Source organism: Mirounga leonina, unplaced genomic scaffold (assembly GCF_011800145.1).
Source record: "Mirounga leonina isolate KUSES-001 unplaced genomic scaffold, KU_Mleo_1.0 Mir_357, whole genome shotgun sequence".
Classification (NCBI taxonomy): Eukaryota; Metazoa; Chordata; class Mammalia; order Carnivora; family Phocidae; genus Mirounga; species Mirounga leonina.
Window position 1 is genome coordinate 15973813 of NW_023270702.1, and position 19668 is coordinate 15993480.

General features: G+C 36.2%; 1 long non-coding RNA gene across 1 annotated transcript in view; it reads right to left on the reverse strand.

Moving 5' to 3' along the window:
- The window catches only part of LOC118027118, a 278436-nt gene extending 270764 nt beyond the window's left edge, over positions 1–7672 (reverse strand). The window contains exon 1 of the long non-coding RNA XR_004683755.1: positions 7568–7672. This is a non-coding gene — a long non-coding RNA (uncharacterized LOC118027118). The remainder of the gene's footprint in view (positions 1–7567) is intronic.
- Positions 7673–19668: the final 11996 nt, after the last annotated feature.

Below are 19668 nucleotides of genomic sequence, written 5' to 3' on the forward strand. Positions count from 1 at the left end.
GCTAAAGTCCTCTTTCGGGACATCGTGCCCCAGTTCAGCCTGCCACTAACAATCCATAGTGATAATGGACCCGCATTTGTGGCAGACATTGTACAGGTCTTGACCAAATCTCTCAACATCACCTGGAGACTCCACACTGCTTACTGGCCCCAAAGTTCAGGGAAAGTAGAGTGAATGAATCACACCCTCAAGGGAACCTTAGCAAAGTTTTGTCAGGAGACTAATCTCCCATGGCCGGATCTGCTACCCCTAGCTCTCCTCATGCTCCCTGCATGCCCAGGACATCAGGTTTCTCCCCATTCAAATTAATACATGGATGGCCTCCCCTGTGTTTGGGAAGCCTTCCGGGAAACTTGCATCAGGTTGGAGATAAAGGGATAAAGGAGCAGCTTCAGGCCCTGGGGGCCACCCTAAATAAATTATAAAAGTACACCATTGAGAGGGCCCCAATCTCCTTAGGGTCTCAGGTATACTCCTTCCAGACAGGGGACTCAGTTTGGGTCAAAAATTGGAAGAAAGACCCCCTCAAACCGCAGTGGACAGGGCTGCACACTGTTGTTCTAACCACCCCTGCTGCCCTCAAGGTCTCAGGTGTCACCCCATGGGTCCACCACTACAGAGTGAAGAAAGCTTATCATTTGGACAAGGAGCCGTGCCAGTGGAGAGTCCAGCCGACTTCACGAACCCACTTTGGCTTCACCTTCGATGAGACCCCACCTACTGATGGACACCTGCTCACCATGGTCCCTGGCTGTCATCAGCATGATTACCCTCATCTTGGGAGTCAGACTCTACACTGTTGCCCCTCCTGACTGGACTTTCCCCCAGAGATTTACTATTGTCATTGCTTATTGGGTGTCCCTAGGGTGTGTTACTGCACTTACTTGTCCACGGGTTTCATCTGCTGACGGGTTAGCCACGATGCATCCCTCTACCTAAGGTCATAGATCCCACTTTTATTGGCCCTCTGCTGTCTACTCCTGAGCACATTTCACCATGGTTTTCCTGGCCCCAGTCAGTCCCGGTCTTCTGCTGCCTGGTGTGCTATTCCTCCTCACTGCCTCTAGCTTGTCCAGCCCGGCAAGGGGAGCAAACTCTCATATCACCATTACTGGCAAATGGACTTTCCAGCTTATCCCCCTCAATCCCACACCAGCGCCCCCACTGACTTCTTCCACCTGGGATGGCCACACACCAAAGGTTAACCTCCATTTTGATAGATGCCAGCTTCTTGATACCTCCTGGGAACCTCATAGACGGTGTTCCTACCATGGCCCTCACTCTGGTTACTGGCTGGTAGATACCTACATCTATGGAGGCCCTATACCTCAATAGCCAAACTTCTGCCCTCAGTTCTGCTCACAAGCCTGGGGATGTGAGTCATGGGTGGCAACTTGGCTGGGAATGAAACGATGGTCCACCAGGTGGCGCCTCAAATAGCACAGTGACATCTGGATCCCCATCTTCTTGCCCTAACAATCACTGTATACTGATCACCCTCTCAGTCTTAGAACCCAATGCCACATCATGGGCTACAGGAATCATTCTCCTGTTGGGCCAATATCACCCTATGGGGACCGACCCCATGGCCAAATTTATGATTAAGTCCATGTTCACTCCAAACCTTACAGTCAACCCCCAGAGTCAGACAAAAAATAACTCGCCCTGGCGCATCCCTGGGTCTCCCATCCACATGCTGCAAGCATCTATAGCACTACTGTTAGGTATGATTAACGCCTCCCACCAAGTGCTTAACCACTCAAATCCACCCCTAGCATCTGACCACTGGATCTGTATGAAGCCGGGTCCCATCCAATACCTAGGTGTCATCCTCAGCCAATCTACCGGGTCACCTCCCACCTCGGCACCGGGGCCTCAGATTATCCCTTTCTGGCTCTGGTACTGCTGTATGGAAACTCTTCCTCTCCCATCACAGGCTACAGTTGGGTCTGTGCACCTAACAACACTTTTCTGGCTTGTGATCAAGGTGTATACATCTGCATTACCCCATGCGATCAATCATGCATGCTTGTCAGTCTCTTACCCAATCTTTCAGTCCTCCCCGGGAGTGATGCCCCACTCATATGGAGACCTCCTAGCTGCCCTCAGTGCTCCCCTGTGGCCATCCCTCTTATCGTAAGCCTGCTGGCTGCATCAGGTGTTGCCCTCAGTGCCACTGGTGTCCGGATGTCTCAGGTTCAGTACCAGGGGTTAACTCAACAACTCATGGTGGATTTTTCCACCTTCACTCAGTTGGCCCTGGCCCTACAGAGCCAACTCAATTCAGTGGCCTCAGTGGTCCTCCAAAACAGGCGCAGCCTCGACTTTCTCATGGCCGCGCAAGGGGGGGCTCTGCCTCTTCCTACAGGAGGAATGTTGTTTCTATGCTAATGAGTCGGGGGTGGTCCAAGAAACTCTGACCCAATTACAGGAATGAGTACATCGCCGGTGGGAAACACTCCAGTAGACAACTTGGTGGGATACCCTCTCACAATGGTTCCCTTGGTTCACCTCCCTCATCAGCCCCCTCCTATTGCTTCTCCTCACAGTGGTATTTGGTCCTTGTATTCTTAATGCCCTTACTAGGTTTATTACTACTCAAATTGCTAAAATCAGACTCCAGTTACTCCTTACTCACTATTGCCCCTTAGAAGAGGAAGATGATGCCCTCTAAACTAGGTATTTAAAGGGGCATCAAAGGGGGGGAATGACAAGGAAAATCTGTGTCCTAAGATGGCTGACCAAGCCAGCCAGAGAGTCCCAATCCTCGTCCCAGGACTCTTCCAGGTTCTTCTCCCTGCCCCACTTCCCACACGCACCAAAAGTTCCAAGTATGTGGAAGTAGAAGTGTATAAATTGCGCCCTTTGTTTGTGCTCAGGGCTCAGGCCTTTGGAGACCACTCTCCTCTGATCCCGCTGGTGTTAAATAAACCTCCTATCCTCCAAGATCTCCAGGTGCCACTTGGTTCTTCTGTTGGGCAATCACAGCAGCAGATTAAACAGTGCAGAAGAAAATATATTGGAATTGAAGATATAATAATCAGAAATATCCAAACTGAAGTACTGAAATAAAAACAAATATATATATTTTTTAATGAACAGAGCATTTGGAAAATAACTACTGATCTAGTAACTACTGGACTAATTTTACCAGAATCTCAGAAGAGAGGAGTGGGAAGGACAAAAATATTTTAAGACTTCATAGCTGAAAATTTTTCAAATTTGATGAAAAACATAAACCCACAGATCTAATAAGTTCAACAAACACCAATCAGAATAACAACAAAAATGCTTATGCACATTATAATCAGATTACTAAAGACAAATAAAAATGTACACATTAAGTGTAAAAGAACAAAGACAAATACAACAGCCTTATTGTCAGAAACAATGCCAGCCTGAAGACAATGGAGAGACATCTTTAAATCAATGAAAGGAAAAGACCTGTCAACCTAGAACTTTTACCTGGTGAAATATCTTTCAGTAATGAAGAAAAAAGAAAGAATTTTTCAAATAAAAAAAATTTACAGATTTTATCCCTATTAGAACTAAAATACAAGAAATACTAAAGGAAGTTCCTTGAGCAGAAGGTAAATGATACCAGATGAAAATCTGGATCTACACATAGGAATGAAGAGCACCAGAAATGATAAACATGTATATTTTTCAACTACAATGGTACAAAACTAAAGATCAGTAATAAAACAAAGCTGGAAAATCTATAATGTAAATATTTACATTTAACATGTAAATATTAAACAACACACTACTGCCCAAGCAATGGGCCAAATAAGAAATCAAATGGCAAATCAAAATATGTCTCAAGACAAAAGAAAAAGAAAATACAATATTCCAAAACCTATGGGATAGAGCAAAAGCAGACTTCAGAGTGAAATTTATGGTATAAATGCTTGTATTAAGGAAAAAAGTTCAAATAAACAATTTAATGTTACACTACAAGGAATCAGAAAAAGAAGAAGCTTAGCTGAAATTCAGCAGAGGAAGAATATGACAAAGAAAAATCAGAAATAAATAAAATAGAGACCAGAATAAGCAATAACATAACATTGAAAGTAATGATCAGTTTTGGGCGCCTGGGTGGCTCAGATGGTTAAGCGTCTGCCTTCGGCTCAGGTCATGATCCCAGGGTCCTGGGATCGAGTCCCACATCAGGCTCCCTGCTCTGCAGGAAGCCTGCTTCTCCCTCTGCCTCTCTCTCTCTCTCTCTCTCTCTCTCTCTCTCTGTCTCTCATGAATAAATAAATAAAATCTTAAAAAAAAAAAGAAAGTAATGATCAGTTTTTCCAAACAAATAAAACAAAATTGGCAATAATTTAACTACATTAATTAAGAAAAGAAGAGAGAAGTCTTAAAAACCAAAATGGGAAATGGAAGAGAAAACAATACAACAGATAACCACAGAAATACATAGTGTGATAACTGTGATTACTATAAATAATTATATACTAACAGATTGCTTAGAAAAAAACAAAAACAAAAACAGACAATTTCTAAAGATGCATAAGTTACCAAGATTGAATCATGAATCTTGAATCCAAGAAGTAGTAAATCTTCTTAAACCAATAATAAGAATGAATAGTTGAATTAGGAATCAAAAGTCTCCCAGCACAGAAAAGCCCAAGACCACATGATTTCATTGGTGAATTCTACCAAACTTTAAAAAATATATAATTAATGACAAGCTTTATCAAAATCTTACAAATAATGAAATAGAGGGAACACATTCAAAATCATTCAATGAGACCATTACTACCCTAATTCCAAAGCAGGATAAAAATAAGACAAGAACAAAAAAATCTAGGTTGTCCAATATACATATTATTACTCTTTCTTTTTGACAGCCATTTGTGTGATAAATGTTTCTCCACCCACTTGCTTTCAATCTGCAGGTATATTTAGGTCTAAAATGAGTCTCTGGTAGGCAGCATATAGATGGGTCTCATTTTTTTGTCCATTCTGACACCCTATGTCATTTGAATGGAGTGTTTAATCTATTTACAAAGTAATTATTGATAGATATGTAATTATTGTCATTTTATTACTTCTTTTGTCATTTCTGGTGAGCTTCTCTGATACTTCGATTGTCACTTTTGGTCTCTCCTTAACACTGAAAGAGTACCTTTCAATATTTCTTGTAGGGCTGTGTTAGTGGTCATGAACTCCTTTAGTTTTTGTTTGTCTGGGAAACTATCTCTCCTTCTGTCCAACCTTGCTGGACAGAATATTCTTGGCTGCAGATTTTTCCCATTCAGCACTTTGATATATCATGCCACTCTGTTCTGGCTTGCCAAGTTTTTGTTGAGAACTCTCCAGCTAGCCTTCTGGATTTTCCCTTGTAAGTTAATGACTTCTTTTTTATTCCTTCGTTCAAGGTTTTTTCTTTATCACAATATTTTGAAAGTGTAATTACAATATGTCTTGGTGTTGGCTTGCTTTTGTTGATTTTGATGAGAGTTCTCTGTGCTCCTGGATTTGGATGTCTGTTTCCTTCCCCAGATTAGGGTAGTTTTCAGATATTATTTTTTTAAATAAATTTTCTGCCCCCTTTTCTCTCTCTTCTTTTTCTGGAATTCCTATAATGTGAATGTTATTATGTTTGATGGAGTCACTGTGTTCCCTAAGTCTATTCTCGGGTTGCATAATTCTTTCTCTCTTTTGTTCAGCTTCATTATTTTCCATTATTTTGTCTTCTAGTCACTAATTCATTCCTCTGCTTTTTCCAACCTTCTGTTCATTGCATCAAGCCTGTTCCTAATTTCTGGGTCAATTGCCCAGAAAAAAGAAATTAGCAAAGGAAAATAATAACTTTTAAAACATGTACCAAGAGGGGTAGGGACAGTAGTAAGTGGATGTTAATATAGGAAAATTATAAAAATTTTTACCTTCATTAAAATTTTGCCTAGATGTAGTATGGAGCTGTTGGCTCACCATTTCAAAACTCTCTAATAAATTATGTTGAATCAACTCCCTATCTACCAACTCCCTATAAATCATACCTTAGCTTTATACCAAAATATTCCTAAAGTTATTTTGCCACACAAAAGAAATTTACTTGCATATCTAATAGCTTAAATTTACTTTTATTATTTGATTATATAAATTATAACTTTCTATAAGTATATAATTATTTTTCCTTTAAACTGTGTGTGAATATGTATATTGTATATGAGAGTATATCAAGATACATAGGTATTCTCTAAGCAAATAATTTTCTGTCATATTATATATTTCTTGCTAAAGCATGTTTTAAAAGTGATATGACATTCAGCCTTTTGATAATTCATTATAAGAAGAAAAGGCTAGGAACACAATTTAATAATTACCTTCAGTTGAAGACAATAAAAGTATTCACTTTCTGGTGCTCAATGGGAAATGCAAAGGTTCTTTTTAATTCAAATAATGGACATTTTTAACAAGAAAAATAACATGTATACTATATTTTTAAAAATAGAGCAGGGCACCTGGGTGGCTCAGTTGGTTAAGCAACTGCCTTCGGCTCAGGTCATGATCCTGGAGTCCCGGGATCGAGTCCCGCATCAGGCTCCCTGCTCAGCGGGGAGTCTACTTCTCCCTCTGACCCTCCCCCCTCTCATGCTCTCTCTCATTCTCTCTCACTCAAATAAATAAATAAAATCTTTAAAAAAAAAAAAAGAAATAGAGCAGTCCAAAAAAAATCACTTGGCACAATATTAGTATCAAAATGTCCTTACTTAATTTTCTAACCAGAAACTGAGAAGTGGTCACAAACACTAATATTGAGGGACATAAAATTTAATTAGATTGGCTTTGCAGTGACAATAAGAAATGCCTATGAGGCCATTACATTTTATTCAATTAAGTCATATGCAAAATATAACCAAAATTAACCATAAGTGTTGAAATATAAAGTGTTCAACACATCTAAAAAATAAGGGATGTTTCAAAATATTGATGTGGCAAAAACACCTTGAAATTTGGCAAATAATTGATTCAGTTTTTTATTATTTGCTCAAATGTGTAAGCCACACATTGACAAGGCTCATGCCACAATTTTATCAACATTACTTGTCAAAAGCACACAATCACATAATATATTGATAGCGGTGATTGTGAAATGTAAAGTTAGAATTTGTAGCTATAGCCTGGTGCTGGAGTGTCATATTCCTCAGAACTTCATGGCAAATTCAAAACAAATATTTTAAATTAAAATTTTTGTGAATTGGAGTCACTTGCCAATTTTCACCACCTATGCAAATTATTCTTTAAACATTCATGCCATGGGACATGTTCTAGAATTCTAAGCCACATAAGTTAAGCAGGTTTATCTTGACCATAATTATAAATTTAGTATTTGGAAAATACAACGAGCAAGAGAGATTTAAAGGAGAGAAAAAGAAAATGACCCCTTTCTTCTGAGTTCGAAGAAAGCATATCATGCAGGAGAGAACCAGAGGCAACCACAGTGAGAATTGACTTATAGTCGTACCACATGCTAATATTTTCAATTTCACTGCTGTTTTTTCTCAGTGCAAATAGTTCACACTTGGGCTCATGTCGAGCAACACACCTGGTAGTAGGAAGAAGACCTTGAAGCAGATGATCTGCTACACTGCTCATAGCACTTGCTCTGTGGGGAAGCTGTGCTCATTTTGAACTCTGCTGTGGATGAGAAGACAAACCAATAACCTGTGGTAAGTTGAAACACACACAAAATTAACCTTGATAGGCCAATAATGGAGAAACCAATCAAAAGACAACATATTAGCCAGGACACTAACTCTGATTGATTCACCATGCTTTTCTCTAACAAGGCATTTATGGTTCTTATTAAAGTAACTGGCTTGCCTGCTTTCCTCTAAATGCACATGCTTATAAAGCTAGTTCTCTTTTTAAAAATATTTTAGATTTTCTTTTCCAAATGTCACTTTGATAGTTTTCTATGAACTTTTATAAAATCCTTATGTTTGTTCCTAGTTCTTCATAATTATTTAACCTTTGAACACTATCGTAATCATTAATAATCATCCTTGTCATATTAATGGTAATGGATAATCATCATCATCATATTAATTGTGGCAATGCCTCTGATATTGCTGTTGTTTTTGTTATTAATATTATTATTTTCTCAATAAATGGTCAGTATCAAAGAACCATTCCCAACATATCCTAGAATAACTATCCTATTCTTTAATAGGCTAACAAATGGGGAATCAGGATATGAATTATAGTTTTGGGGGGGGGTGTTTTTTTGTTTTAGTTTTTGATGTAGTGTTCCATGATTCATTGTTTGCATATAACACCAAGTGCTCCATTCAGTACATGCCCTCTTTAATACCCATCACCAGGCTAACCCACCCCTCCCCTCTAGAACCCTCAGTTTGTTTCTCAGAGTCCATAGTCTCTCATGGTTTGTCTCCCCCTCCAATATTCCCCCCTTCATTTCTCCCTTCCTACTATCTTCTTTTTTTTTTCACATATAATGTATTATTTGTTTCAGAGGTAGGTCTGTGATTCAACAGTCTTACACAATTCACAGCCCTCACCATAGCACATACCCTCCCCAATGTCTATCACCCAGCCACCCCATCCCTCCCACCCCCCACCACTCCAGCAACCCTGTTTGTTTCCTGAGATTAAGAATTCCTCATATCAGTGAGATCATATGATACATGTCTTTCTCTGATTGACTTATTTCGCTTAGCACAATACCCTCTAGTTCCATCCACATCGTTGCAAATGGCAAGATTTTGGGTTTTTTGAATTATAGTTTTTAATAAGATAATAAAGAAGTGGCAGTGATGGTATTTTTCTGTTTTGAATGATACACTAATTGAATTTTTAAATGACTGTTATACTGTATATTAAGGCTAAAATTTACTTAATAAACACATACATTGCAATTATCATGTACAGGCATAATTATAAATGCTTTAAAATATTAACTCATTTAGCCCCATAACAATCCTTTAAGATACATTGGTTATTATCACAATTTTAGAGTTCAGAAGACAGTGTGCCAAGGTAACACTATAGTGACTGTAGTGATAGAGTTGGGATTTCAACCCGTGTAGTCTGGTTGCAGAATCTCTTAAACACTGCTGTGTTGTCAAAAGAAAAAGACAAAAAAAAAAAAAAAAAGAGGGCAGGGGAAGGGAGGGGACAGGAAGATTATAAGAGGATGGCTATGGTAATATAATTTTTTATTCTCATAAACATGGAGCAACTAGATAGTAAGACATACAAAACAGCTGAAGAGTGTATCCATAACTCATAAGCAATATTTATAGCAAAGCAAGGTGGCAAGGTATCCCTATAAACTTCAAAATACAATTGGTTGAGGACCAACCACCAATGACCAGAAGACCCATATTTTATCAGCTTCTGTGCATGAGGAAGCAGAGGAAAGCAACACAGTGTCTGACAGAAGTAAGAAAAGGAGAACCTCAAAATATGTAACACACCTAGACAATGGTAGTGCCAGGTGAAAACAGTAGCTGAAACTGATCGTGTTTTTGCCAAAACCAATATGAGATGAGCTGAGGGGTCCACAGGAAAAATAATCTAAAAAGGCCAGAGCACTTTGACCCCTGGGAAATCTGAAAGTGACCAGTTAGGTCTCCTAAGCTAAGGAGAAACTGCCTGGAGCGAAATCAAAATTGAGCAAGACAATTACAATAGAGATGAAAGAAAGAAAACTTTCAGAGAAAAGTGAAGAGGGAGACAAAACCAGGAAATATTAGAAAAAAAACTTCTATAGTTTCGGCGTCAGATTAAAGTAAGAGAAGGAATTGAGAGAAGTTTAGGAACTCTTCCAAACCTCCTACTAAAAGTTCAGAAAAAAATAATTTCACATCAAATTAGGAAATAAAAAGGTAAAATTCCATACAAAGTTTTTAAATGGAAGCATGGCAAAAAGTATATCCTATACGGATATATGAACTGTTACATGTTAGTTCAAGATAAGCTAAAGTACATTAAAAATTATTTAAGACATGAAAAACACATTAAAAATAACATGAAAGAAAAACTCAAGCATATTGACAGCACTCAAGAAAAAGATAAAAATAAAAGAAACCATCTTTTCAAAAATAAAAAATGAATTAGAGAAACACAAACAAAAATGAACACAACAGCTTACACCTAAGGAGACATAGAGGGTAAAGAAGTGAAAATGTTAAAAATCCAGATGTAAATGAAAGAGGTTAAGAGAGAGAGCGAGAGGGAGGGAGAGAAAGTGACAAATATTGAGATAAGCAAAGAAAATTCAAGAAGGAAGGCTCAACAAACATTAATAGCAGCACAAAGAATAGAGGAAGAGTTAGGAGGGAAAAAACACTAAAAATTCCAATTCAGGAAAACTTCCTTATATAAAGAAGCATTAAAATTACATATTGAAACATTACCACATACATGAGAGTATAGTCTCAAAATAAACAATGCCAAGAAATACTTGTCTTCAAAGAAAAAAACAAACTTTTTGACATTAGGCACAGAAAGAGATTGAATTATAAGTCAATATAAGGGGAAAAAATTAGCTCATCATCAGTCTTTTTGACAGTAAGAGAATTTTAACCCCAAAGGAAATAGAGTAACATATTTAAGATATGCAAGGGGAGAAATGACAGTTTAAAACCACCAAAACTGATTTCAACTATAAAAGTCCAAACTATTATCACATGTCAGAACTCAGGAAATATTGTTCCTCTAAGCCCTTCCTGAGGAATTTACTAGAGAATGAACTTCAGACAACTAAAATGACTGTATAACATTACCGTAAGAATTGTGGGCAGCATTAAGCCTATGGATATTTATAGATCTGGTTAAGACTAAACTGAAGGTGAAAATGGAGGGAGAGGGCGCCTGGGTGACTCAGTCGGTTAAGCTTTCGACTCTTGATTTCTGTTCTGGTCATGATCTCAGGGCTGTGAGAGCGAGCTCTGGGTTGGGCTCTTTGCCCAGCGGGGAGTCTGCTGGAAATTCTCTCTCTTCCTCTCCCTCTGCCTGCCCCCCAAAAATATATAATTAAATCTTTAAAATAATTTTTCTAAAGTGAAGGGAGTATTGTTTGACCAGCTATATATTCAGATTTTTAAAATCATGAAATAAATGAGGAGGGTTTTTATGAAAAATCATATGTTTAACTATTCTCATTAATTATATTAGAGGTGGTAACATTAATATTGTTATTCAGAGATTACTGGATATCTAATGTTGTATAAAGCAAATAAGTAATTATGAATCATTCAAACTATATCATCACTTGTGATAATGAGTATTTTTTGTTTGGAAGAAAGGAGATGTAGATGTAATAAAGAAGAGTTAATTGAAAAAAATCCTGTAGAACTACATTTGAATTAGAAATATATATGAATTCATGCTACTGTGGTATTCATTTCTACTGTGTTTTGCTGACTGCATAGCTTTGGAAGGCAATCCAGTTACAATGAGCATTCCTAATTCCCAGATTGTAGTCTTTAATTTCCATTTAGCACTGAACGAAATAGGGGTTTCATGGAGAAATGGCTGATTCCAGGCCTAGAGCAGGAAATGAATAGGATCAGAGTAAAATATCTCCAAATCAGACAGTAAGAAAGCCTTCAAAGACTATTACAGTCATGTCAAATGATTCAAGAGCCAATTTGAAGAGGTACTTATTGGCAATGATAGCGCACCTTTATCCATAATATATTTAAAAAGCAATTGGTTCTGGGCTGAAGCCTTTATTTGTTGGTGCAAGACTCTAGTGCTTCTCCTGCCTCGGTCTTGGAAGCCCACACAGAAAAAGGGGCCAGAAACTCAAAGTAGTTTGGTATGCTGAGCCCCCTACCTGGAGAGCAATTGTTCTGGAGAGCCCCACAGTCCTGTGATGGACATTATGGGAATTAAAAATAAACTTTTGTTAAACTACTGGAAAAAACTAAGTAATTGGTTAATGTTGAAGGATTATAGGGAACCACGTGTCATGCAAGTAAAAGGATAAACTCAAGCATTTATCATGGCTTTCCAATTTGAATAATCCAAGGGTAACCAAACAGTGTCTCTCTCTAAAAGTACTAAATTAATAAATTAATTAATTAAAAATTAAATTAATAGAAGTGATAGACTGAGAATATGACTTTATTTTGCAGCTTCCAATGAATTAATGGACCTGTGCCTTAAAGATAACTGCTGATAACATCACAAAAAAGACATATGCAGACACTGGTATACTAACTCCAAAATCTAAATCATCAGATACTCTACGGGTCAAATACCCAACATTCTTCAACAGACTATGGATGACTTAAAAGATGGCAAAATTACTAAATTATGTTAGCTAAGTATTCTCACATGGATGTAACATTGTAAAGGAGTGCAAGGAAGTGGTAACTGGGATAATGATCACTTTTGGAAGGAGGGAGGGGATTAGAACTGGTATGGGCATCACGGAGAGGTCTCTGAGTTCTATTTATTGACTTGAGTGGTAGCTACAAGGGTGTTCACCTTAAAATATCTCACTGAGCCACACATTTGTCTTGTGTCTTTTTCTCTATCTGCATTTTATTTTTTAGTACAAAAGATAAAAGTGATAACTGATTTATCTTTTATGAAACATTTACTTAGAGATTAGCATATATCATATCTTCCAAGTATATACTCTTAAGTCAAAATATCTACTTACTTTAAATCCCCCCCAAAAAAATCTGTCTTAAGAAAGCAGAGTGATTTTGAAATTTATAATACAGAATAACTTCTGACTAATCAAGGAGAAAAAATTTGAATAAAAACTATGACTATCAACATAGATATTAAGAAAAGGATACCTAAGTCAGTCCCCTAACTTTCTATAACATGGAGAAATGAAATAAAAGAAGTGTTGCACCCAGTTTTTTATCTTTAATGTGAGGATTATATAGAGGAAAATTTTATATTTAAGGTCTTTTTTTTAAAGATTTAATTATTTATTTGAGAGGTGGGGAGGGGCACAGGGAGAGAATCTTCAAGCAGAATCCCCACTGAGTGCAGAGCCAAGTTGGGGCTTAATCTTACCACCCATGAGATCATGACCTGTGCTGAAAGCAAGAGTAGACACTCAACTGACTGAGCCACCCAGGCTCCCCTATTTAACCAATAATAAAAAAAACACTAAAAGTTGCAGTAAAACTTAGGTTTTCAATGTGAGATTAACTAGTTTACACTTTGATTCCATAAAGGCAGCATTTCCTTTATGTTTTTTCCCTGAAAATAAGACTTTTCTATTTAAAGTAAATTAAAATTATCTATGTTCCAACTTTAGAAATCATCTATCAGGACAAATGGAGTCCAGAATTTGGTCATAAGGAATTAAATTTTAAGGATTAGGTTTATGTACCAAATCAAGATGTAGAAACAAAGGGCATAACTTCAAATGGGAAATCTGAATTTCTACCAGAAGGATGAAACAAGAGTACCTCTGCCTCAGTTTCTTTATCAGAAAATGTTTTTCTTAAACTATGTGGCTAACAAATCCTATAAGCTTACATTTAAAAAAAAAAAGTGTATCAAACATGAAAGACTGTTAGATGTATTCAAATAAAAGGAACAATTTGTAATTTCATACTATTTTTTCATTTCCTTTTTAATATTTGAAATAAAAGAATGAAAAGAGGGAAAATTTTATAAAATGACTCTTCTTTTGTTCGGTATCTTTCTTAGCATGTATTAATTATTATTTTCACAAAATCTTACTTATATTCTGATTAAAATTCCATTATTGCTATGTATGTCAGATGAGTCATAATGATAAACCTCATTCTTTCCTAGTGTATGCATATTAAATTAGCTAACCAGATTTAAGTATGCGTTTTATCAAATAAATAAGGACAATTGAAATTGAGGGGGAAAGCCCTCTAAACAATTGAGATGTTTCCCTTACTTTAAATTTATAAGTACTAAAGGTCTGTTTTCTCTCCACTACCTGATATGCCTCAAAAAATTCATTCTTTATTTTGAGTAATCACACCAGAATGGCAATTCAATGATATCACATTTGGAAAGTTTTAAGGGACATTGTTTTAAAAAATGTTCACTGTCTTTGTTACTAATGTCAGTGTGTCTGGATTGCCAAAAGAGTTTTTTAAAAAGCTGACAATCTAACAATGTAATTATTTTCATTGTCATTTCAATAAAGAATTCATCTAGTCATCTGACTTTGAGCAATTCATGTGGCATTAGCTGTAAGATAGAGAACTTTTTCTTTTAAGAAATAAATTGAGGGGCTCATCCATCAAATCTCTAATCACTTCTTTTCTTTTAGAGCTCTTTAAACACTATACGGGCAGTGGTGCTGGGAAGCTAGAAGCCAAGGATCTCTTTTGATTTCATTTCCAGTGGGCTCTTAGAAAATCAATAGTATTTATTTTAAGATAAAACTTTGGTTTTTGTAAACTTGGCTCTGCACTACTTTAAAATCGGCTATTTGATTAATATACAGGATATACTATAATGGGCATATTCATGCCAAAAAATAAAATGTGTCCTATTCCTAAAGTAAATGATTCTGATAAACTTATAAAAGAATATTAATTTTCTTTGTGAGATATTTGTTATTTATCTGAATAGATAAGGTAACACTAGGCCTTTGGGTTGGGCATTTAAGTAAGTATGATTTTCTTTTTAAACATCTTGGCAAGACATCAGAACTACAACAGAGACCTTGACAGTTACAACTGCCAGTGACTTTCCCCCAACATTGAACAAGAATAAAACAGATGCTTCAATGTACCATGTAGCATTGTTCTGCTTCTTTAAAATTACGGTCTAATAGCTATCTAATTAGTCATTCATTTTTCTGTTTACAAAATAATCTCAATATTTCTCTCCTTCTAGATACTAAACATTTTTAATATAGAAAGAAGCCAACATTAAAACAGATAATAAATGTATTTTATGCATTCCTCCTAATATATGCAATTGGTTTTACAATAGAAATGTTACGGCAGGCTGAAATTATATTTCAACATAAATATTAACCAGTAATCCTTTGTTAAAATGTATTTTAGGAACTGGGAAATAAAATGTATGGGAAATGGCAAAGGAACTGAGTTTAATCAACTGGCAAATTAGACATTTTGAATATATAATTTAATAATTTTCAAATATACAAAATGTCTAAACACAGGAATACTTGACAACTAGACCCATCTCTACCTAAAGACAAGACTAAATGAAGTGAGCGTAAAATGTAGCATGAGCAAGTTAAGTTGGAAATGCAACTATTGAGGGGTTTGGGCTGGGGAAAAGTATGAAGCTCTCTTCACAGGCCTTAGCGGAGGGTTTCTCTTTATGAGTTATGATTGGATCCCTCATCTCAATTATCTCTTTCTTTTGAGTGTGACTTGTAGACAATATTGAGAAGCTATTCATCAAGAGATAACATTTACTATGCAGTCATATGTGGAAACAGTCACTTAAGGACCTGATTCTTTTTATTGGCAACTTACCTTTACCACTTACTGTAGACTATTAACAGAGTAATGCACAATTACTAATGGCTAATGAATAAATCAATTGAAGAAATGAATTCAAACAGAGTGTTCTATAAAACATCAGGCCAAGGGAGAGCAAAGTATCACAGTGGTTAACAACGTGGTATCTGGAGCTGCAGTTAGGATTAAAATCCTGGCTCTTCCATTTACCAGCTGTATGACCCTGGGCAAGTAATTTTATCTCTCTGTGCCTCAATTTCCTCATCTCTAAAATGGGATATCAATAATTAGGTAAAAATTAAATATTTAGGTTAAGATACTGAAAGGAAGCAGTAAAGAAACAAATAGAAATGAATTAGTCACAGTGAATTGAGAAATGCATATGGCATAAAATTCTAGCCCATTTCAACATAATTATTTCGCTTATAAGCAATTTCCCATTCGATCCTCAGCTTATCATTTGGCATTTTATAGCCTTAATTTTCTTTATATGTGGGGAAGAATCTACTAATAGCTAACACTTTAAAGCTAGCACTTATATAGTATCTCTTATGTATCAATCATCGAAGCCCATTTCACATTTTTTCAGGTTTTTAAGAAAATTTTGCAACATTTAAACACAGTATGAGGTGTAAAAGCAACACTTGGTAACAAGCTATCCACAAGAACCAAATCCTCACAGACTGGTCAGACATCAGGAGAGTGATTTTTCTTCAGTGACAGCAAAACCACGGGCTAAGCCATCGCATGTCTCCGAAAGGCAGTGTCTGGCAGGAGTCTGACCGAGGGTCTGTCATGAAGAGCAGATGGGCAGGAGAGTGCTTCCCAAGGGAGACTCCTCTGTGCTTTGCACACATATCCATGCAGCACATGCTCACCACGACCATCAGACCGACACGGTGGTAGCACAGTCACACTTGACGTGTGGCTTCAGTGCCAAGAAAAGCTGCAGGAGCCAAATTATTACAAGGACCCATTAAACGTCTCCAACTCTCAGGAACATAGAAAATACAGTTATCACTCTTTCTTTCTTTTCCTCAAAAAAAAAAAAAAAAGGTGAACCATGGGACATGTCTATGAAAATTCCAAAATAATAATTTGAAAGATATAGGACACTTCAAATAATTCATCTACATGTTTTGAAATATTCTCCTTTAGCCAAAATATCGTAATGTGCACAGAGACACAGCAGAAGCTGATCATTACTAACAATATCAACATTTTAAAATTATGAACCTTAAGAATGTTTATATGATTTTCACAGCAGTTAATAAAGATCAAAACAAAAAGATATATACTAACCTACTGACTTGTCTTTGGTAACAATTTGTGATTTAAGTGACTGTTAGTAAATCTAAATGATGTAAAATTTTTCATGAATATCTTAGGATGGCAGACATGTATCAAGGTCAACTTACTTGCTTTGTTTCCAGGTAAACTCAAATATCACTTTTTATTGACTTCTCATCATGATGACTTTCTACTAACTTATTTTTTATTCACCATTTAAATTGAAAAATAGAATGAAAAACCCATAATAAAAATTACTTCCCATTTTGGGATTTATGTTTCAGACAGCAAAATCTCTAACTTCCATCAAGAAAATATTAGTTAAGTATAATTTTAGAAACTTATGGCACTATCTTCTTATATTTTCCTTTTTAAAAATAAACTCTACCCTAATCTGAGTAAAAATCTATTATCATCTTATTGCTTCAGAACTTATTCTATTTCTACTACTAAGATCAGCTAGACTGACTTTGGGCAATTCAGTTCAACATTCTCTGCTGAGCATAATTCAACTATGGATAAGGAGAATTCAACCATGGTCTTAGGAAAAAAATGCCAAGGAAAGGCTTCTGATTTCTTATGATAAAAATGTGCTTTTAAAAAAATGTTTTTTTAGTCTTCTTCCTTTATAGTTAACTCAGGCTCTGCTTAAATCTGTTATAGTATTCTGCCCAATCATTATAAGAATTTTTTCCCTTCATATATTTCCTGCAAAGCTATTTCTGAATCCATTGCAACCACAGAGAAGAAATCACACTAAAGTTGCTGTTGAGTAAAAGAAAAGGGAAAAGTAAGCATAGAATGACCACTTACTGAGCTTTTAATATGGGCCAGGCATTCAGTTGGGTGTTTCTTTCTAAACCATATAAATAACTCAATCTGTTTTAGAAAACATGGAAATAAATTGCATGAAATTGGGAGGTTGAGATTAGGCAAGAGATAAAATAATGGGAAATGTCAATTACTCTTCTTTTTATGTAAACAACAACAAAATCATCAAGGTCATCTCTTTATTTAAGGTTACATTTTATCTATTATTGCCATTTATTGGCACTCTCTTGATTATAAATTCGTTTTTGCTTTCAGAGAAGCACAGTCACTGGAGAAGGTATTTGTCTGTGAGGAAACAAAAAAGCCAAAAAACAAAAAGATGGTAACACTGAAAATTGTCCTTAGGGAAACCATTAGACCTCAGAAGAAGGGAATGATCAAATTGCCCGGTTAGCTGTGGTCTCTGTCCATGTGTATGTTTCTGCTCATCTTCCTAAGGGGGAAACATTTGTTAAATGTCCCACTGGAATCAAAGATGAAATCATTTGCAAATTCTGAAAAAATAAATTAGTGTGTTTGCATATATTGTTTGCCTATTTTTAATGAATGCATGTACTTCAGTACAATTATGCATCCTGATCTTCTGCCATTTGGTGCCTTTTGCATACTTTGGAGATATCATCATCACAGGTTTGGCAAGTGTTCTACGATTGAAAAATAAATGTTTCAAATAATTTTTGAAGGGCAACCTTCAGCAATATACACTGAGCACCCACAAGTAGCCACACACCTTCTGAACACTTGATAAATGATTCTTGTTCTCCTATATAAAAATTTATTTTCAGTATCTCCTAACATTTTGGGTCAATACAAAAATGCGTTTGGTTCAACTTAGCTTTCATTTGAAGAAATTACTTTAGCTGAGTATCTTTAAAAAATAGATGAGGAATTTGTATACAAATATACACAGATTTCAATTTCCCTAGAAATTATGACCCCTGAAAGTTTTCATGTTTTTCTTTGCCAACAATTAAAAAGGTAGAGAATATTTAAAGAATATACAGATAAATAACTTTAATTAGGTAGAATCAATGAGAACAGAGTAGAAACTTTTATACCAAAGAAATTCATTCATTACAAATGTTCTGGCTCCATACAGTCAAGACACTAAGACTGATGTTGGTTTTAGGTGGTGACAGCAACAACAAAGGAGTTGTGAACAAGAACTCCAAGGAACACATTCATGGGGGGCAAAGAATTATACAAAAGTCACTCCTTTAATGTTTATCAATTTTACAATGTGATAAGAATAATGAATGATATGAATATGAAAACAGTATCTGGAGATAGCTACTTAAGATGGTCCTAAATGTTTACAATTAGACATGCCTTCTCTAAAAACTTACAATTGATAGAAAATTTTAAAAAACAAACAAAAAAAATAGCTTCTTTAAAAATAAGATAAACAGCTCCTTGGGGAAGAAACAAGACAGAAATCCAAGCAATGATCCGACTGAAGACAAAGGCCTACTGAAGGAGGAAGCTTAGAGAAGACAGCCATGCTCTACATGGCAGGTGGCCCCAACTGCAGTGCTGTGCTGGATGAGTTCTCTTTGCTAGAGAAGAAAACAATGTTTCAGGTACTTGATAATGTGGCCACTGATCTGGAGAATGGATTCTTTTGCTTTCCCACAGAAGAGAAGATCTGACACAGGTGCAACTCACTTAAGACAGACAAGAGAATATTTTGACAGTCTTTCCCCAAGATAATGTTAACTCTTCCACCCTCTGTCGTAATATTGTCCAAAGGGACCTGGGGCAGCCAAATATGCTATAAAATACCACAATGACCCACAATACTAATAATATCCTGTTAACTGGACCAGTAAGCAAGAAGCAACAAATGTATCAGAGGCTTTGGTAAAACACATGCAACCCAAAGAATGGAAGACAAACCCTATGAAGATTCAGGTTGCTGCCACTTTAGTAAAACTTTCAGGATTCTAGTGGTCAGAGACATGCCACACCTCCACTATGAAATAAAAGACAAATTATTACATCCAAAAGGAGAATCCAAAAAAGGATGCCCAATAGATGATCAGCTTCTTTGGGATCTGAAGTTAGTGTATTCTACGTTCCAGAATAATGCTTTGGCCTTTAT